The sequence below is a fragment of the Ovis aries genome, chromosome 11 (assembly GCF_016772045.2).
Source record: "Ovis aries strain OAR_USU_Benz2616 breed Rambouillet chromosome 11, ARS-UI_Ramb_v3.0, whole genome shotgun sequence".
Taxonomy (NCBI): domain Eukaryota; kingdom Metazoa; phylum Chordata; class Mammalia; order Artiodactyla; family Bovidae; genus Ovis; species Ovis aries.
Window position 1 is genome coordinate 47,049,458 of NC_056064.1, and position 22,405 is coordinate 47,071,862.

The following is a 22,405-nucleotide window of genomic DNA, read 5'->3' on the forward strand; positions in this document are numbered from 1 at the left end:
GCAGTGGGTGGGAGCTTGTGTGGTCAAGAAAGCTTTCTCTGAGGTGTGATTTTTATCATTATTTTTTGCCTTCCCTAGTGGCATGTGGTATCTTAGTTCCCTGACCAAGGATTGAACCAGCGCCCCCTTCAGTAGAAGTACAGTCTTAACCACTGGACCATCAGGGAAGCCCCGAGGTGTGATTTTTTTATGAATAAATTTATTTTTTTAATTGAAGTATAATTGTTCTACAATATTGTGTTGATTTTTGCCAAACATCAACATGAATCAGCCACAGGTATCCCTATGTCCCCTCCCTTTGAAACTTCCCTCCCACCTCCCTCCCCATCCCACCCCTGTAGGTTGTTGCAGAGCCCTGGTTTGAGTTCCCTGAGTCACACAGCATATTCCCACTGGCTATCTGTTTCACATACGGTAATGTATATGTTTCCATGTTACTCTCTCCACACATCCCACCCTCTCCTCCCCTTCCCTGCGCCCCCCACCTCCTTGCCATGTCCATAAGTTTGTTCTCTACTGTCTGTGTCCTGAGGTGTGATTTTAAAGTGGATATCTGAAATATGAGGAGTCAGCCACATTAGGGATTGGGGTAGGTACAAAGAACTTTCTAGAATAAGGGAGTAAAGGGAATAGTTAGGACATAGCTGGATGGCATCATCAACACAATGGACAGGAGTCTGAGCAAACTCCAGGAGATGGAGAAGGACAGGGAAGCCTGGCGTGCTGTAGTCCATGAGGTTGCAAAGAGTAAGACATGACTTAGCAACTGAACAACAAGAACCCTGAAGTAGTGAGCATGGAGTACTGGAAGAACTGAGAGAAAGCCAGTGTACTTGAGCTGAAGGGATTCTAGGGGAGAAATACTGGAGAGGGAGACCTGGGCCACAGTGGGCAGTCTTGCAGGCCGTGATAAAGAGTCTGGATTTTCTCCTAAATGCAATGGAAAAGCATGAAGGGCTTTTAAACAGAGAAGTGACAAAATCCAATTTACATTTTAAAAAGGTCACTCAGGCAGCCAGATTGGAAGAGGGCAAGAGGGGAACCAGGGAGGCAGTCAGCCAGGTGAGATGACGGAGGCCTACAAAACGCCAGTCTAAGGACTAAGAGGCACCAAAAGGCACCTGCTTCTCACTGTGTCTGTCACTGGGGCCACCGCTCTTCAAAGTGCCCCAGCAGCTTCTGTTCTAAGGTAGCTGGTCTATGGCCTGTGTTTCTGACTGATGACAAATGCCACAAGTCCATCAGTTCACATCCAGAAAATCTCTAATTGTTTCAGCCATGCAAACGCTCCCCCTTGTTCTGTCCTGATAAGCAAGGTTTACAGCTAACCCACCCTGGTGAGGGTATGCGTCAGGTGTATTCAACAAGCCTATTCCTCTCACCCCCCTCTCCCCATGCACCCTCCTTTCACACAGTACACCCACCACCCCAGGGTGCCTATTGGTGAGGAGCTACAGCAATATCACCATCCCCCATGCCCTCATCCCCACCCCAGAGTCAGCATCTTGGGACACTTTACATTCCAAGTGCCAGCCCATCTGGTTGACCAGATTTACTGCCTGGGTGAAGCTATCTTTCCTGACCAAGTTGGCTGTTGTTACTAGCAGATACCAGGTCCTTGTGCTGTCATTAAATTAGTTGTGAATAAAAGGGAACCAGAATAACTAAAGCCTACAGTCCTCAGAGGCTAGAGAAAACCTGTCAATAGTAATTATTCCCCAGGATTGTCATTACAAAGGTATTTAGCTCTGTAGGCTCAGCTTCCCTCCAACTTTCTCAGGGTTCAAAGACTGTATTTTCATAGTAACTGCCAGCCTCATTTTTGACCAAAAAAGCCAGTCTGCATATAAATATGTGTGTGTGTGTCAGGGGGCAAGCACTGAATGAACCCTGGGGGAAGAGATCTCATCACGGATCCCCTGCCTTCCCATCAAATCTGCTTCCCCCAGGTCTCCTGCCCCCCCCTCCCCAGCATCATCTACTGCCTGTCTGGTAGTTGGCCTTGACCCTCTCCCTCCCTCTCTCTACCTATTACCACTCACTGACTCTCTCCCCAAATCATTCACTCCCTCTGCCCACTACTACCTTAGCCCAGGACATGTACAGCAGCAACCTCTCCGGTCTCCACATCCAGACTCCTCCCATCCACTTTCTGCAGCTTTGTTCTTTTTTAAAAAATATTTATTTTATTTGGACTTCCCTGTGAGTCAGTGGTAAAGAATCCACCTGCCAGTGCAGATGTGTGTTCGATCCCTGGTCCAGGAAGATCCCACATGCTGCAGGACAAATAAGCCCCTGGACCAGAACTACTGAAGCCTGAACACTCTAGAGCCTGGGTTCCACAAGAAGAGAAGCCACCACAATGAGAAGCCCTTGCACCTCAACTAGAGAGTGGCCCCCGCTCGCCACAACTAGAGAAAAGCCCATGCTGCACGGAAGACCCAGCGCAGCCAAGTAAATAAATAAAATTCGAAAAAATACTCTGTTTTGTTTATTTGGCTGGATGGGTCTCAGTTGCGGCATGCAGGATTTTTAGCTGCAGCTCACAAACTTAGTTGCAGGATGTGGGACCTAGTTCCCAAACCAGGAATTGAACCTGGGCCCCCTGCATTGGAGGCATAAAGTCTTGCCACTGGACCACCAGGGAAGTCCCTGCAGCCTTGTTCTTAGCTCCTCAGACTCCTCCCTCCCTGCTCCTACCCCATCCTCTCTGCACCAGCCATCTTAATGGACTCTCAGCACCTCAAATAAGCTTTCTCTAAACTCTGGGCCTTCCCATTTACTAAGGAGATGGCAAACTAGGATCTTCAAGCCTGCTACCTGTTTTGTAAATAAAGTCTTGTTGGAACACATCCACACCCATACCCTTATGTTTTGTCTACAATACACATAGCAACATATTTTTACATACGACAGCAGAGTTGAGTAGTTGCAAGAGAGACTGCATGACTTGCAAAGGCTTAAATATTTACTATCTGATCCTTTATAGAAAAACTCTGCTGCTGAGGGGAGTACGAGGGGGAACGGATACAGGCATATGTATGGCTGAGTCCCTTCCCTTAAACAGAGACTATCACAATGCTGTTGATCAGCTTTCCCCCAATACAAAATAAAAAGTTTGAAAAAAGAAAGGACAGTTTTACTACCCTTGCCATACACTGTTCCTTCTGGCTGGAACTCTCATCCCATGTCCTTTCCCCATTTCTGTTCCTTCCTGCTCTTGACCTAGTTAACAGCTAATTTATCCTTTAGCTCTCAGCCTAGAAATAGCTTCCTCCAGGAAGTCCTCCACGACCACATCCCATCCCCTGGAAACATTTCCCTAGCACTCTATTATTTTACAACAACAACTACAATGGCCTACTAGTCTCTCCCTTTAGACTATGAGCTCCTTAAGTACAAAGATTGGGTCTTACAGACCAGCTTCTCCATTTGAGGGCCCTGGGGCAAGAGTATAAATTCCCATGTATCATTGTCTAAATATTAAGCATTATAAACTACAAGCTAGCAAACAGTTAAATAAAAACCCTTTAAACTCTTATTACCCTGACAAGTATTCCTCCATATGTGGTGAAAAGTACACATCAAGGTATTGTTTTGATATGATTAAAAGCTGGCAACATTTTAAAGACAATTATGAGTGAATGAGTATTCCACTGATGGATCAACATCTATCTGAGTAAAGAAAATGACACACAATTTAGGAACTACTGTATTATTTTATAAATTTATTTTTGTCTTCATTTTGGCCAAACCACATTATATTATTATAATCTAGGTTTTCACATAATGTGTGTTCAATTGCTTGTAATAAAGGATTAAAAGTAAAATTGTATTAAAAGTACAAACAGTTTGGATTACTTACACCCAAAATGTAAAGTAAAAATAAGGAAAACATGATTTTACATATGCTATTTTTCTTCTAAGTTATTCAAAATCATGCATTAAAAAGGCAAAATAAGGGAATTCCCTGGCAGTCCAGTGGTTAGGACACTGTACTTTCACTGCTGAGGGCCCAGGTTTGATCCCTGGTAGGGGAACTAAGATCCCATACCATGCACAGCACAGACCAGCAAAAAAAAAAAAGGCAAAATAAAACATATAACGAATGGCAAATTTTTACATTGAAATTGTTTAAAGGTACATGTTAAATTTAATTTTGTAAAGATTTAATGAAATCTTATTAAATAGATATATAAATAAAAGGATTTCTAGTGTGCAACGCCTATTAATTGACAATGTAAAGAATTGGCATCACTCTTCGTATAGTATATCTAGACCTACATATGCACAAATATAATACAAATGGTTTAATACAGTTAATATCATATGATTTCATCAGTACTCTGAGAGCCATAAATTGGAAGGGTACTAAGAGAAGAAATTGGACTCTCAGCCCCAAGCAAAATCATAGGTCATTTTGCAACAATCTATTGCTGAAAGGAAGGTTTGACCACATATTTAATTTGTCTTGATCTTACCTGGGACTTCCCTGGTGGCTCAGATGGTAAAGTGTCTACCTGCAATGCAGGAGACCCAGATTCAATCCCTGGGTTGGGAAGATCCCCTGGAGAAGGAAATGGCAACCCACTCCAGTACTCTTGCCTGGAAAATTCCACAGATGGAGGAGCCTGGTGGGCTATAGTCCACAGGGTAACAAAGAGTCGGACACAACTAAGCAACTTCACTGAGACCTCCCACTGCTCAAATTCTCCCTGTGTGCCAAGAAAGTGTTTTTCTCCAACATCAGCAGTGGCGCAATCCACAAACCTCTGCGGTATTGACAAAGTCATCTAGAATTTTGAGGACATACTGTCAGGGATGTAGTGAATCATCTCCCTGGGATCTGAATAAGCTGCAAAGAGTCGTTGCTTAGAGTTATAGGTCATGCTCTGCCAACGCTCAGCATGACAGTGCAAGTGACAGAAGCACCACGTATTCCTCCATAACTTTGTGTCTGTGTATATTGGTGACATGCGTGGCTTTCTAAGGTGAGGAACCTTGCTGGAGTATAAGGGCAATATGGTTCTCTTGTCTATGATTGTGTGCCTACTGCTTACTAGAGAGTCTGGCACATAGTAGCTGCTCAGTAAATGCCAACTTGGTTACACTGTGAAGGATTTCTATTATTTTGGACCAGTGAGACACTAATATATAAATGACTGGTCTCTGGCCTCTACACCACCATTAGGGTATATCATCTACTACAGGGGTCAGCAAAGCTTTTCTGTAATGGGTCAAATAGTAAATAGTTGAGGCTTTGTAGGCTACTATTGTTGTTGTTGTAAATACTCATAGTGCAAAAACAGCCATCAGTTTAGTTCGGTTCAGTTACTCAGTCGTGTCCGACTCTTTGCGATCCCATGAAACACAGCACGCCAGGCCTCCCTGTCCATCACCAACTCCCAGAGTTCACTCAAACTCATGTCCGTCGAGTTGGTGATGCCATCCAGCCATCTCATTCTCTGTCGTCCCCTTTCCCTCCTGCTCCCAATCCCTCCCAGCATCAGGGTCTTTTCCAATGAGTCAGCTCTTCGCATGAGGTGGCCAAAGTATTCAAGTTTCAGCTTTAGTATCAGTCCTTCCAATGAATACCCAGGACTGATCTCCTTTAGACTGGTTGGATCTCCTTGCAGTCCAAGGGACTCTCAAGAGTCTTCTCCAACACCACAGTTCAAAAGCATCAATTCTTTGGTGCTCAGTTTTATTCACAGTCCAACTCTCACGTCCATACATGACCACAGGAAAAACCATAGCCTTGACTAGATGGACCTTTGTTGGCAAAGTAATGTCTCTGCTTTTGAATATGCTGTGTAGGTTGGTCATAACCTTCCTTCCAAGGAGTAAGCGTCTTTTAATTTCATGGCTGCAAACACCATCTGCAGTGATTTTGGAGTCCCAAAAAATAAAGTCTGACACTGTTTCCACTGTTTCCCCATCTATTTCCCATGAAGTGATGGGACCAGATGCCATGATCTTCGTTTTCTGAATGTTGAGCTTTAGGCCAACTTTTTCACTCTCCTCTTTCACTTTCATCAAGAGGCTTTTAGTTCCTCTTCACTTTCTGCCATAAGGGTGGTGTCATCTGCATATCTAAGGTTATTGATATTTCTCCCGGCAATCTTGATTCCAGCTTGTGCTTCTTACAGCCCAGCGTTTCTCATGATGTACTCTGCATAGAAGTTAAATAAGCAGGGTGACAATATGCAGCCTTAAAGTACTCCTTTTCCTATTTGGAACCAGTCTGTTGTTCCATGTCCAGTTCTAACTGTTGCTTCCTGACCTGCATATAGGTTTTGACCATACAAAAACAAGTCTGACTGTTCTCCAATAAAACTTTATAAAAACAGGTGGCTGACCATCACCTTGATATCAAAACCAAAGATACCACTAAAAAAAGAAAACTACAGGCCAATATCTTTGATGAATATAGAGGCAAAAATTCAAAAAAAAATATTATCAAATCTAACGAGACATAAGAAAGATGATACACCACAACCAAGTTGGACCACCCCAGGGTCACAAGGATGGTTCAGCGTATGAAAAATCAATATGATATACCACATGCACAAAAGAAAAGGCAAAGACCACCTGATCATCTCAATAGATGCAGAAAAAGCACTGGATAAAAATTCAATAGCCATTCATGCTAAAAACTTGTGGAAGTGGGTATAGAGGGAACATATCTCAACATGATAAAAACTATGACAAACACACAGCCAATGTACTATTCAACAGTGAAAAACTGAAAGCCTTCTCACTAAAATCCAGAGAAAGACAAGGAGGCCCACTCTTATCACTTCTCTTCAACATAGTACTGGAAGTCCTAGCCACAGCAATCAGACAAGAAATAAAAGGTATTCAGATTGGTAGGGATGACAAGATACTATACATAGAAAACCCTAAAGACTCCAGACAAAAACTACTAGAACTAATAAATGAATTCAGCAAGGTAGCAGGATCCAAGATTAACATATAGAAATGGGTTTCATTTCTTTACACTAACAATGAACTATCAGAAAAGGAATGCAAAAATCTTTTTAAAAATCCCATCAAGAAAAACAAAATACTTAAGAATGTAAACCTCAAGGAGGTAAAAACTTATATGCTAAGAACTACAAAACATTAATAAAGGAAACTGAAGATTATTCAAAGAAATGGAAAGCTAGCCCATGTTCTTGGATTGGAAGAAATACTACTGTTAAAATAGGCATACTACCCAAAGCAATCTACAGATTTGATGCAATTCCTATCAAAATACCCATGACTTTTTTATTTTACAGAACTAGAGCAAATAATCCTCAACTTTATATGAAACCAGAAAAGACCCAGGACTGCCAAAGAAATCCTGATGAAAAAGTACAAAGCAGGAGGCCTAACCCTCCTAGACTTCAGACAATACCACAATGCTACAGTAATCAAAATAGCATAATATTGGCATACAACTGACATACGGATCAGTGAAATAGAATAGAGAGCCCAGAAATGAACTTACACACCTATGGACAATTAATCCTTGACAAAGGAGGCAAGAATATACAATGGAGAAAAGACAGTCTCTTCAAGCAATGCTGGGAAACTTGGACAGCTGCATGTAAATCAATGAAGTAAGAACACACCCTCACATCATACAAAAATAAACTCAAAACATCTTAAAGACTTAAATATAAGACACCATAAAGCTCCTAGAAGAGAACATAGGCAAAACATTCTCTGACATAAATAGAAATAAAAGCAAAAACAAACAAATGGGACTTAAGCTCATATGCTTTTGCACAAAAAGGAAACCATAAACAAAATGAGAAGACAACCTGTAAACTTGGAAGAAAATTTGCAATTGATGTGACTTAATTTCCAAAATATACAAATAGCTCATACAGCTCAAAAGCAAAAAAACAAACAACCCAATCAAAAACTGGGCAGAAGACCTAGTTTCTCCAAAAAAAGACATAAGGGCCAATAGGCATATGAAAAGATGTTCATCATTGCTAATATTAGAGAAATACAAATCAAAACTACAATGGGGTATCACCTCACACCAGTCAGAATGGCCATCATCAAAAAGTCTACAAATAACAAATGCTGGAACAGGTATGAGGAGAAAGGAACTCTCTTACACTGTTTGTGGGAATGTAAGTTGGTGCATCCACTATGGAAAACAGTGTTAAGGCTCCTCATAAAACTAAAAATAGATTTGCCATTGATCCAGCATTTCCACTGCTGGGCATATACCCAGACAAAACTATAATTTGAAAAGATACATGCACCCCTATGTTCATAGCAGTACCATTTATAATAGCCAAGACACTATTTATAATAGCCAACCCAAATACCCATCAACAGATGAACGGATAATGAAGATGTGATATATACAATAGAATATTACTAAGCCATTAAAAAGAATGAAATAATGCCATTTGCAGCAACATGGATGGACCTAGAGATTATCATACTAAGCCAAGAAAGTCAGAAAGAGAAAGACAAATACCATATGCTATCACTTATATGTGGAATCTAAAATAGGACAAAAATGAACCTATCAGCAAAATAGACTCACAGATACAGAGAACAGATTTGTGGTTGCAGAGGGAGAGAGAAGTATCGGGAGTTTGGGCTCAGCAGATACAAATTATTATATATAGAACAGATAAATGACAAGGTCCTACTGTATAGTACAGAGAACTAATATATATGGATAAATCAATCACTTTGCTGTATAGCAGAAATTAACAGAACATTGTAAGTCAACTAGATTTCAATAAAATTTAAAAAGAAACAACAACGGAAAAATCAGATGGCTGGCCAGATTTGGCCCACGGGTCATGGTTTGCCAACCCCCATACTGGAGCAGAGGAGGAAAGGGACAGCGCTGATGGAGATGAGGAGGCAGAACTGGAAAATAGGAGGTGGAATTATCAGGAGCTGACGACTGCCAAGGGCTTGGCCACTGTACCCTGATCCCCTTAATTACTGTGCTGTGCCCGTGGAAGCCCAAGCTGAAGCTGTGTCGAGATGTTAAAGGCCTCCCAGAGGCTGGCTTTCCTTTATCTGGGCTGCTCCTCCTCCTCGGCTTCCCTGGTTAGTCACCGCATTTGTCTTTTTATAGGCATCTCCCGTTTTCTGTCTGGCTCAGTGCTTCTCCAACCTGGCTTGTGCTTTAGAATCACTCAGTGAGTTTATGAGAAAGATCCCTGTCTAGACTCTCTACCAGGTGTTTTAGTTTGCTTGGGATGTCATAACAAAATACCACAGATGGGGTGGCTTAAGCAAAAATTCAGCTTACTCAGTTCTGGAGGCCGAAAGTCCAAAATTAAGGTGTTGTCAGGGTTGGTTTCTGGTGCAGCTTCTCCTAGGTTTGCAAAGGACCCCATTCGTGAGTTCTCACGCGGCCTCTCCTCTGTGCACGCGCTGGGAGGGAGCGCGTGGGAACTCTGGTATCCTTTTCTCATTAGGATATAGTTGCCTTACAACATTGTGTTAGTTTCTGCTGTACGACTAAGTGAATCAGTCATAGGTGTACATATACTCCTTCCCTCTTGAGCCTCTCCCCCAAGCCATCCCCCTCCCATCCCACCCACCCAGGTCATCACAGAACACGGAGCTAAGCTCCCTATGTTATACAGCAGGGGGTTTTTTCTTATAAGCACACCAGTCTTAGGGCTCTAGTCTTATGACCTCATTTAACCTTAATACCTCCTGAAAGGTTTTCTCTCCAAATACAGTCACATTGCAGGTTAGCGCTTCAATATATGAATTTGTTGGGTGGGGGCGGGGGGTTAATGTGGGAGAGACAGAGTTCAGTCCTGTGATATTGTTGATTTACAATAAGAAATATATATTTGGTCTTTGTCCACTGTTTCTAGCACATAGTTCCTAAAACCCTTGTGCAGAACCATAGGGGCATCTTTTGTTACACTATCTAGCTTTGTGCTCAGTTCTGGAAATAGCTTTAGGCTAAAGCAGAAAGGTGAAATGGGTGTCTTTTGTTATTCATAACAAGCCCCTATCAACCTCACTAGGTTTATGCTAATAAGGTAATTTTTGGAATGCTCCAGAGGATAGGGGCTGGCTGCCAGGGGAACCAACCACTTTTAGAGGTGTGGAGCCGATAGTTCCACATCCCAGGCCCCCACCCCCATCTCTAGGGAGCAGGGAACTCCTGAGATTGAGTCCAGTTGTTAGGGGAACCACGGACTGAAACCACTTGCCCTGGTCAGCTAGTAGCCACTTGCGTGAGCTGTCTTACAACAGGAGGTCTTGGAAAGGAATGTGAAAATAAGAAGCGACCACCTATGGAAAGAATTCAGGAAAGGTCAAAAGGAGAGAGGAGATTGATGCCAGTCCCTATGTCCTACCGACCTCCCAGAACCCTTCTCGCTGGAATCCGTCTTGTCTGAGCGATGCATGCATCACCAGGAAGGACCTTGGGTCAGAACGATTGGCCAGAGACAACCCAGAAACTAACCCCATCACCATAAAACCTGAGACTGCAAGCCACATGGCAGAGCGGTTCTCCTGGGTTCCCTTACCCTGCTGCTCTCCTCCCAGGTGTCTCTTCCCAACAAAGTCCCTTGCTTTGTCAGCACTTGTGTCTCCTTGGACATTTCATTTCTGAGTGTTAGACAAGAGCCCACTTTTGGGCCCTGGAAGGGGTCCCCCTTCCTGCAACATACTCACCGATGACCTATAATCAAATCGTAGCTATGTAATGAGCCTCTTATAAAACCCCAACAGGAAAGGATTTGGAGAGCTTCCAGGCTGATGAACAAGTAGGCACCCACGTGCTGGGAAATTGGCGCATCCGAAACGCAACTGGGACAGAAGCTCCTGTACTCAGGACCCTCCCAGACCCTTCTCTATGTATGTCTTCATCTGGCTATTCATATCCTTAAATGTCCTTTGTAATAAACTGGTCATCTAGTAAGTAAATTTGTTTCCTGACTTCTGTGAGGCAAGCTAGTAAAGTAATCAAATGGGAGGAGGGGAGCCTGGGAAGCTCAGATTTATAGCTGGTCTGACAGAAGCACAGGTGACAACCTGAGCTTGCACTTGGTGTCTGACGTAGGGGAGGCAGGCTTGTAGGACTAAACCTGCACCCCTCGGTGTCCGCCACTGTCTCCAGTGTCAGAGTTAAGTTAAACTCTGTAGATAGAACACTCAGCTGGTATCATAGAATTCTATGCAGTATGGAAAATCTACACATTTGGTTTCAGAAGTGATGTAGTAGAGAATCAGAATTAGAGGAGACACATGGGAGGTGTGTCTTCTCTAAATTCTTAACACCAGATTCTTGGATTAATTGGTTTTAGGTGAGGCCCAGGTACGCAGAAAAATCTGATGCTCAACACAGTTGAGAAGCTGCTTAGATTGGATATCCTGGTTCGGGTCTTATTCTCCCAGCTCTGTCATTCCTCCAGGACAAATCCAATTAAAAGCTCATCATTTCTGCACTTGAGCTCTTCTTTGACCCAGTCTCCACTTCAAGGTAAAGAGAAGTGGACAGTATGTGGAAGGTAAGGAATTAGAGGAAGGAGATTTCAGGGTTTCCGCTTGGACTGACAGGGCCATTCACTTGGTGGGAACCATAAGGGGCAGGTCTATAGGAGAAGCTGATGTGTTTGGCTTTCCCATGCTGACTTTGAGAAGCCAATGAGACAGTCCCATGTTGCTGTCAATAAATAAGTGTGGAATTGAGATGAAAAGTCTTGGCTAGAGACAAAAGATTCAGTCTTGAATCAGCCAAGAGTCGCGAATTACATGCGTGGAGTGATTGAATGGGGGCAGAGCATCAGAAAAGGAAACATGGAGAATTCTAACACTTGAGAGGGGTAATCTCATTTCCAATGAACAAGACTAGCAAGGACCCATTTGAGTTAGTTGGGAAACAAAGTATAAAGGACAGAGTAAAAAGGAAGAGAACAAGTCAACTGTAAGTTACAACCAAGAAGCTGAGTTTAACAACATCTGAAGCATCTCCCAGATCTGACAACTTGGTGAGATACGGTGGGGCCTGTGGATACCCTTGGTTTGTCCCTGCTCTGAGCCCTGGGGGGTGGACCTGTATGGGCAGTATCAGTGGATTTCCTGGCCCCACAGTTTCAGGCTGGGCTTGGCCAAAGGAAAGTATTGACAGGAAATCAGAGGGAGAGAGGAGAGGAAGGTGGAGGTCCATAATCTTTCCAGTTCCAGTTTGAGGAGGGTCACCAGAGACTGGCCACACTCTTTGATAAAGATCACCACTCCTATTGGGTGGTCCTCTCCACATAGTACTCTCTCAAGCTCTGCTCCTATAAAGGCTCCTTTGCCTTTTCCTTCAGGACAGTGACAGCTTCCTGCTGCTACCAGCCCCTGGGGCGCCATACTTGGCTTCCCTGTATCCTGTCAGCATCTTTGTAAATAATCCTTATATAACCCCTCTAATGTTAACCAATTTGAGCGTGCCCTTTGTTTCCTGCTGGGATCCTGATGGATGCAAGACACAATCCAGACTGTAGCTGTTTGGGGAATGAGTGGGAGATTAGGAATAAGAGATTATTATTTTGAGAAGGATCATAGAAAAGTACAGATAATATAAAACTACATCTACTACCAGAATGAAAAAAAAGAGGATACTGGATCATTTTGATTCATATTTTTAGAAAAGAAAAAGTAAAAATGAAGTTTATTGTTTTACGTATCTCTTAACAGAGACCACTGCGCTCATGAATTAGGTATGAACTCTTATAGCTCCTCCCTTTTAAGAAATACTTTTAGTATGTGTTTTAGAATTTACCTAAATGCTGCCACATTTTATGTGTGGCTCAGCAGCGCCTTTATTTTTTCAAGAATACATTTCTGAGAACTATCCATGTTGACACTTATAGAGTTGGGCCATTTAAATTATTATTATTTTTTTAATTTGAGTATAGTTGATGTACAATGTTGTGTTAGTCTGGGGTGTACAGCAAAGTGAATCTGTTATACATATATGTCTATTTCATAAAAAAGCTCATTTGTGTCACATTTTAGATTCCACTCCATAGTATTTTATCTTTTATCAATTCACTTCCTAATAATGGACTTTTGTGATTCTAGTTCTTCTATTATAAACAATACTGTAATGAACATCATTGTACCTTTCTCCTGATGTATGAGTTTTTCTCCAGAGGAATTGATGATGATCAAGTCTGTGCATTTCTAACTTGACTAAACATTACCAAACTGACACCCTTTCTAATTCCCTGAAAGTAGTTCTACAAAGTTCCATAAGCAGTGGATACAGATTGTTGTCTTTTCATGGCCAACATTTTATGTTGTTAGAGTTTACGATTTTTTAAAACTCTGATGACTGTAAAATCACTACACAAAGTCCAGTATACAACTGTTGCTGTTAAACCTAAGTATGCTTTTGGAGGAGAAAATGCATGTACACAACATAAACTTCAGAAAGGACAAGAGCATATATAGTAGAAAATAAATCTTCCCCCACACCCTATCCCACAGCCATCTAACTCTCTGGCCTGTATTCTGTTTCTTGTGTGTTCTTCAGATATATGTAACTGCATAGAATGCATGAACTGGCCAAAAGGTTCATTCAGGTTTTCCCACAACATTGTGGAAAAACTCAAATGAACTTTTTGGCCAACCCAATATGTAATAAAACATTAAGACAATTCATTCCATTGCACTTCTTCTGTCTCAATAGGTTCTACACATTTTACAGACTCAATGTTAATTATTTCATTTTTACCATAAGCCCTGTTTCTGTAGATCCCACAAGCATAGGTTTGGGTGACAACTTGAAGAGCTTCCATTCCCAGTGTTGAAGGCCCATCAATTGCAACGGTCCCATCACAACTGCTCTAAGGGGCTTGGGGAACATCTATTACTATATCAAGTGCTATTCTTCTAGAGTTTCCTAGAAGCTTGTGGACTAGGTCCTATTATTATCTGTCATGGTACCATCAGGAAAACAGTCAGCACTCCAGGTATTTCAAATAGGAAGGGGTTTAATGCAGGGAATTAGAGGCTTTCATGACTCTGGGAAAGCTGCAGGAAAGATGGTGGTTAGAATCTCTTTCAGGAAGTCTAGAAGTACAGGGATCATAAGGAAGCTACTGCCATTATGACATGTACTGCCATCTCAGCTGCCTGTAAAGCAATGGGAGAGTTTTCAGACCACCCACTCCAAAGCTGTAGGCAAAATCCCAAGTCAGCCATTCCATCTGCTGCTGCCCATATTTTTGCCCATAACTGCCTCTAGAAGGGGCTTCTTGGTGGCTCAGATGGTAAAGAATCTGCCTGCAATACAGGAGACCTGGGCTCAACCCCTGGGTTGGGAAGATTCCTTGGAGGAGGGCATGGCAACCCCCTCCCCTATTCTTGCCTGAAAAATCCCTATGGACAGAGGAACCTGGCAAGCTACAGTCCATGGGGTCACAGAGAGTCAGACATGAATGACTGAGTAACTAAGCACACAGCCTCTAGAAGACAATGGCTTCTTCTGTTCCCTAAGAGGTCTCATGCAAGTGCCTCTAATTAGGGGAGTCTAAGACAACATGTTCTCCTGTGGGAAAAGACAGATACCGAATAGCCACAAACAGCAACTAAAAGGATTTTCAACATGCCCGAAACTCAACTGGATAATTTGTGGTGGGCTTCCCAGGTGGCACTAGTGGTAAAGAATCCACCTGCCTAACTCAGGAGATGCAAGAGACAAGGGTTTGATCCTGGGTTGGGAAGGTCCCCTGGAGTAGGAAATATCACCCTACTTCTGTATTCTTGACTGGAAAATTCCATGGACAGAGGAGCCTGGCTAGCTACAGTCCATGGGGCCCCAAAGAGTCAGAATCGACTGAGCATTCTCCCTCTATACATAGGTGATTTTATTACTTTATAGTATTACATTCTGCCTCTATTAGAGGCAGACCCCATGAGAATTAGTTAGATAGCTATGATGTACTTCATAAATTTTATATAGGGTAACAGTAATTAAAACACATTATTGATTGGGGGATTTTTGTAGAAACTAAGGCCTGTGGCCAGCTCTTTGTTATGAAAGTGAACAGTGAAACATCTCTGGTCAATAATGCTGGGTAACAAAAGATGGATTAATACATCTCTGGTCATTAAGTTGTTAAGCATCTATTTTACCATCCAAGATCACCAAGTATGTGAGACAAACTTTGGGAATAGTAACAGAAAAGGAAGGAAAAGACCGATTTCCTATTCTCAAGCAAGCAAACTTTATTCTTTCAACAAACTCTGAGATCCTACTATATGTCCACATCAGAAACCCGAGGAAAGCAGAACTTGATATGGACTCGTACATATGAAACCAAGGGATAAAAATCTGAATATGAAACAAATTTATGGTTACCAAAGGGGAAAGGTGAGGGAGACAGACGAACTGGGAGTTTGAGATTGACATGTACGCACGACTATATTTAAAATAGATAACCAACAAGGATCTACTGTATAGCACAGGAAACTCTGCTCAATATTCTATAATAACCTAAATGGGAAAAAAAATTTGAAAAAGAATAGATATATGTACACGTAATAACTGAATTGCTTCACTGTTCACCTGAAACAAAACATTGTAAATCAACTATAGTCCAATAAAAAAAAAAATTTTAAAAAACATACTATTTCATAAAAGGTAAGTACAAATTTCAAGGTAGAGATTACTTATGGGGAGAGTGGGGATATAGGCAGTTAAAACTGGATGAAATGTCTGTGTTTGTATATTTTACTTTTATTGTTCCCTCTGACTGAAATGTTTCATAATAAAGCAGACTAAGAGTGTCAGAAACCGATGTTGGGCTGTGCTCGATCTTGGGTCAGAGAGTTTCTTGGGAACCAATCTTTGTGGCGCTAATCAACTAGATCAAGAAAAGAAATTATACATGCTGCAATAAAAGATAAATTTAGTGTTGGCATAAACTTTTCATTTTTAAATCAAGGTGTTCAACTTGAAATCTTTCTGGCTTTGGGAGGGAAGATAGAATAAAGCTAAAGTCCTACCTTTTTGTGATTCTACATCCAACAGAACACTCTACAGACCAAAAATGCAAGTATAAAGGGATATGAGGTAGGGTGGTGAGCAGCACGAGATGAGGTTTCGCACAGAAGAAGGAAAGGGAAAGAAAAGAAGGGGGGAAAAGGGCAAGCATTCAAAATTCACTTACAGTTAGGGCTATATATATATATATATATATATTAAATGCCCTGGAAAATTAAAAGATGAGATATGTTCCCTGGCCTCAAGGGACCTAAGGCAGGATTTGCTCAAAGGCTCAGAGGTGTCTAGAAGGAGAATAAGTTTGCCATGTGCTTTACAAGAATAGTCTCATTTTTTTAATTCACACGCTAACCTCACAAGGCAAGCACTGCTGAGCTTATGTTTCAGGTAAGGAAACCAAGGCACAAAGAATTTCCATAACTTGCTCCCTTAAAGCAAGAACCAGAGCCAGGAGTTTATGTCGGCACCATTCTTCCAAGAATTTTTTTTTTTTTTTTTGGCTGCACTGCACAGCATGTGGGATCTTAGTTCCCAGTACAGGGATTGAACATGTATCCCCTGTGTTGGAAGCACAGAGAATTCTTTTTTTATTAAGACTTCTTTTTTTGGATGTAGACCATTTTTAAAGTCTTTATTGCATTTGTTACAATATTGCTTATATGTTTTATGCTTTGGTCATGAAGCATGTGGGATCTTAGCTCTCTCAGTCAGTTCAGTTCAGTCGTTCAGTCATGTTCGACTCTTTGCAACCCCATGAATCGCAGCACACCAGGCCTCCCTGTCCATCACCAACTCCCAGAGTTCACTCAAACTCATGTCCATCGAGTCGGTGATGCCATCCAGCCATCTCATCCTCTGTTGTCCCCTTCTCCTCCTGCCCCCAATCCCTCCCAGCATCAGGGTCTTTTCCAGTAAGTCAACTCTTCGCATGAGGTGGCCAAAGTATTGGAGTTTCAGCTTTAGCATCAGTCCTTCCAATGAATACCCAGGACTGATTTCCTTTAGGATGGACTGGTTGGATCTCCTTGCAGCCCAAGGGACTCTCAAGAGTCTTCTCCAACACCACAGTTCAAAAGCATCAATTCGTTGGCACTCAGCTTTCTTCACAGTCCAGCTCTCACATCCATACATGACCACTGGAAAAACCATAGCCTTGACTAAATGGACCTTTGTTGGCAAAGTAATGTCTCTGCTTTTGAATATGCTGTCTAGGTTGGTCATAACCTTCCTTCCAAGGAGTAAGTGTCTTTTAATTTCATGGCTGCAATCACCATCAAACCTACATCTCCAGCACTGGAAGACAAAGTCTTAACATCTGGACTGCCAGGGAACTCTGAATGTCAGCACCATTCTTAACTGATGCCCTCCCTAGGGCAGAAAAACTCTGGTGGGCAATGGAAGTGCTATCTCCTAGAATAATATGTCTCTAGAAGGTAGAAGCATAACTCATTCATTCCTCAGTCCCCCTCTCCAGGTCCCACAGATATATTTTCTAACTCTGTATTGTTTTTAAAAATCATATTTCTTTCTTCTCTTGCCTTTCCTAATTTCCTTTTCTCCAAGCTTAGCTTCTCTTTCTGTCCTGCTGCTCTCCCAAAGCCTGAAATATATACATAACAAATGTAAGCTATGCTTTTAGTCTTTCCAAACTGTCCTCTCTCTTTGGATCTATGCTCGGAGGAGATGGAAAAGGTGACCTCTTAGACTATAATTTTCCCCTCTGTCCAGCATCATTCCCATCAGCTTACATAGTTTAGTACTCTCATCTGAAAATATATAGGCTTTCCCAGTGGCTCAGCAGTAAGGATTCTGTCTGCAATGCAGGAAATCCAAGAGACGTGGGTTTGGTCCCCAGGTCAGGAGGAGCCCGTAGAGGAGAGCATGGCCACCCACTTCAGTATTCTTGCCTGGAGAATCCCATGGACAGAGGAACCTGGCAGGCTACGATCCATAGGTTCACAGAGTCAGACACAACTGAAATGATTGAGCATGAGAACTTTAAAAAGTATATATATATATACATATATACACAAGTATCTATATATATGCATATATATACATATAAACTATTTTTAAGAAAATAGTCCTTGACCCCTCATGCTCCTGCAACTGTATTTCTCTATTCTCCACTCACAGTGCCACCTTATAAAAAGTTGTCTGTAGCTACTGTCTTCATTTCTCACCTTTTCATTCTCTCTTCAACCCACTTCATTGGCTCTTGTCTTACCCTCTACGCTGACATCTCCCAAATATGTATTTCCTGCTCTAACCTTCTTAACCAGCTGTCTGTGTGCCTGCTCAGTCGTGTCCAACTCTTTGTGACACCTGCCTACTTCACACCTAATTTGGATGTTTAATTTCCAAATTAACATGCCCCCAAGGCAAAAACTCCTTTCCCCAGCCTGATCAATGCCTCTTCCAGCCTGAAGCCCCTCCTTATCTAGCAAAAAGCTCTAACAGGGGCCCAGAGAGCCTGGGGGGATCATCCATTTTCTCCTCCCCCCACCTTGAACCCACCACCAAGAGCTATCTACTCTACCTCAAACACATCCCACACCTATCTGCTTTGCTTCATTTTGATACTGATCCAAGCCATCACTCTCTCTTACTGAAATTATTATAGACAGTTTATATAATCCATTCTCCATGTGATAACCAAAGTAATATTTTTATACTCAAGTAATATCACTCCTCTGCTCAAAACCCTTCAATGTCATTCCATCACGGTTAGTATAAATTCTGGCTTTCGCGGCTCTGTATTGCTAGGTTTCTGGTCCTCCCTCTGACCAGATCACTCCTGCTGCTGCTCCCCAAGCCCTAGCCACACTTACTATCTTTCTGTTCCTTGTGCAGGTTAAGAATTCTGTATTATTTGCTCCCTCTGCCTAGATTATCAACTCCCTTAATCTTCCAATGCTGACTTCTTCCAATACTCAGGTCTCAATTCAAATGGAACTTTCTGTGGACTTCCTTGGTGGTCCAGTGGTTAAGAATCTACTGCCAATGCAGGGGACACAAGTTCACTCCCTAGTCTGGGAGGATCCCATACGCTGAGGGGCAACCAAGAACGAGAGGCCACAACAATGGAAAGCCAGGGCACTGCGACAAAGAGTAGCCCCCACTCATGGCAACTAGAGAGAGGCTGTACACAGCAACGAAGACCCAGCATAGCCAAAGCTAAATTAACTAAAACAACAACAAAAAGCAAATGTCACCTTCTCCGAATGGCCTTCCCCTATCACCCAATTTAAAACATTCACTCATATGCTATCACTCTATCCTAAATTATTTGATATTAGCACTTACTGGGGCTTCCCAGGTGGTGCTAATGGTAAAGAATGTAGGAGATGCAAGAGACATGGGTTCAATCCCTGGGTTGGGAAGAACCCCTGGAGTAGGAAATGGCAACCCACTCCAGCATTTTTGCCTGGAAAATTCCACGGGCAGAGGAGCCTGGTAGTTACAGTCCATGGGGCCATAAAGAGTTGGACATGACTGAGCGCGCAGGCATGCACCCACACACGCAGAGTACTTATTACTGATTGATGCTTCATTGCTTTGTGAGTCTATCCACATCAGAATGGAAGCTCTGCGAGAGCTAGAGCCTTGTCTTTCTTGTGTTTTGCCATACACCCAGCACCTAAAAGGGTGCCTAGCACAGAGCAGGCACTCAGCATTTAATAAATTAGTACAAGATATGATCTTTGAAATCTGGGACCATTATGACTCATAAACTTCTACATGATTTTCCCAATTGCCTAATGACATTGCTACATATCTTACGAGCTCTCAAAATATGATTCATGATGATGAAAGCATAGAAAATAAATTTCCTGTAAAAATTCTGGAGAGACAGGGAAAGAGAAGATCTTAATGTTTGCTTTTATCTCAATGAAAAGCAATTTTTTCATTTTTTTTTTTCCTTAGGGGGCATGAGGGGCTTCCAAATTAAGTTTCAGATTTCATTCATTCCTTCTATTACTCTCAGTGATATTTCCTGATGAAAATCTGTTATGATAAATCTAATAGTTCTACTAACTGCAGTCCACCAAATATGGGATTCTCGTCAAATATAGGATTCTCGTCTAGGTCTAGGGTTCAGACCTTTGAACCAATAAGTGGTTGATGAGTCCCAAGGGCAAAGCCTCCCCTACACCCTCAGTCTGTTGCATTTATCCTCCTTTCCCCCTTCTACCTTGTGAACTATAGAAGCAGTGAGTATTTACAATTATTTGAGAGTTCTTCTCTTCCATCAAGAAACAATGTCAAGAATTCCATGCCCTGAAGAATTTTCTAGGGTTTTTGAGTCTCTATTATGAAACACTTTTTAAAAAATGGGTTATACCACTTTTCTATCCACTTTGTATAACTCAAATAGATTGTGTAATGCCTCATGAAGGGCCTGAATACGCACCACCCACATCTCCAGTCTAAAACTAGGTTATGAGTAAAATGAAAACTCTGCAAAAAAAAAAAAAAAATACTCTGTTTCTCATAAAGTCCTCGGCTCGATTCATATCTCACAGGCATGGATTTCCAGATCATGTAAAGAGGTCAAGAACCTAAATAATTATTCAGCTCATGATGAACAGTAACAGACACTCCCTCTAAAATTGTGTAAATTCTCATTTCCACACTGAAGCCAAGAGAACACAGGCATGATGTCAGCAGGCAAGAAACAGAAAGGGTACTTTCCTTATCTACCTGATAGTTCTTGCCCTGTTTCATCCTGAACAAAAGCAAGCCCGCCACACCTAGGGTTCAGGGAATTTTAGGGTGGAGGAGGGGTAGGATGGAACGGAGAGGCTTTATCTAGTCTGGGAAAGTGCCCAAGTGAAAACAATTGAATACCAAATCATTTTCCCACAAGGCTGGCATAGTTCTCCATAGACTGTTAAGTTTCAACCATTCTGCAAACTCTATGAAGACATCTTTAAGGCTCTGCTTTTCCCCTCCTCTGGGGAAATGTCTTCACTCTAAGAGGTTAGCCCAGGAAGATAACATTATCTTCAGACCACAACAAAGCCCCTAGTCCCCTCATATTGAAATTCCTGTGCTCCACCCTAATTGAGTTTAGGAAACTGATAAGACAGCTGTGAAAATAGAGTGAAAAACATTCTCTCTCATTCAAATCAGCTGGCACGGTTTGCACTTTTGAAGAAAAGACCAGGAGATTGTGGGGTTTTTTTCCATTAAAAAAAAAAATTTGTTATGGACCAAAACACAACTAAGCAACCACACTTATATTGTTGCAAAGTCAATTTGTCAACGCATTAGCTCATACGTAGTCCATGTGTACATAATCATTTAAAACTCTGTATTATCAACATCTTAAAATGTCTACAAACATCAAACATAGAGCGAATAATACAACCCCACATACGCGATACCCAGCTTCAACGATTATTCACATAAATTCATTCCATTTTAATGTTTGTATAATAAGATACACAATTCTGCTGTGAGAAATATGCCCATGTGTTTTATAGGTTATAACATGTGTTATGATACATAATGACTTCTTCAGAGTTTTGGGGCAAAAGAATAAAAATTCACAAATTCTGGCTAATTGGCTACAACTCTGTCCAAACTATTGAAAAAGCTGCCCTATACAATGTTTTAAAAGGCAGTTTTATCACTTCCAAGTTAAAGAGTATGATAAAAAACATCGGCCAAGGAGAGGCTTAGCTTTCCTTTAATGAACACACGCATAAATGATAACTGTAAAATTACTAATTAGCTTTACATGAAAATAGGGACTTCTAAAGAAATGAAAGATACATTTATCAGCTCAGGTTACCATAACATCATAACTTGGTGGCTTAAATAACAGAAATTAATTTTCTCACGGTTGTGGTGGCTTCAAGTCCGAAATCAGGGAGCTGACGTAGTGGGGTTCACTTCCTGGTTTGCAGATGACCCAACTAGCTGGCTGCTCAAGGCAGAGTGAGCGCGCAAGCTCACTGCTATCTATTCTGATCAGACACTGACTCCCCTCATAGATCCCACCCTCCTGACCTCACCTGAACCTAATTATCTCTCAAAGGGCCTCCTTAAGTACCATTGCATTTGGGGTTGGGGCGTCAACATCCAAATTTGGGGGATATGCAATTCAGTTCATAGCAAAAGACTTTTTTACCCCCTTCCCTTTAAGCTCTTTTCTTTACAAGTTACAATTATGCAGACATTATTTATTTGCCTAGCAAATCCTTGTAATTCTGGTGCAAACACAAACTTTGGACAAGTTCAGAACAAACGTCACAAATTCCACATTAGATAAATTTTATGGAAAAGGTTTTACAGCATGTGAACTAACTAACCAGTTAGTACTGTCAAACTGTTACTCTTCTCTGGGGATACATTTTCCCCTAAATAAACTGATAAGGGGCAAAAATAATGAGT

The 22,405-nt window shown here is 41.7% G+C and overlaps 1 long non-coding RNA gene across 2 annotated transcripts in view; it reads right to left on the reverse strand.

Annotated features, from left to right (window-relative positions):
* LOC121820637 (uncharacterized) overlaps positions 1-21,980 on the reverse strand; it is a 65,406-nt gene extending 43,426 nt beyond the window's left edge. The window contains exon 1 of one of the 2 annotated variants that reach the window (XR_006061252.2): positions 21,853-21,980. This is a non-coding gene — a long non-coding RNA (uncharacterized LOC121820637). Of the gene's footprint in view, positions 1-4,481; positions 5,956-21,852 lie in introns of those variants that run through there. The other variant, XR_009595611.1, reaches the window with a different exon arrangement.
* Between the last annotated feature and the right edge of the window lie 425 nt (positions 21,981-22,405).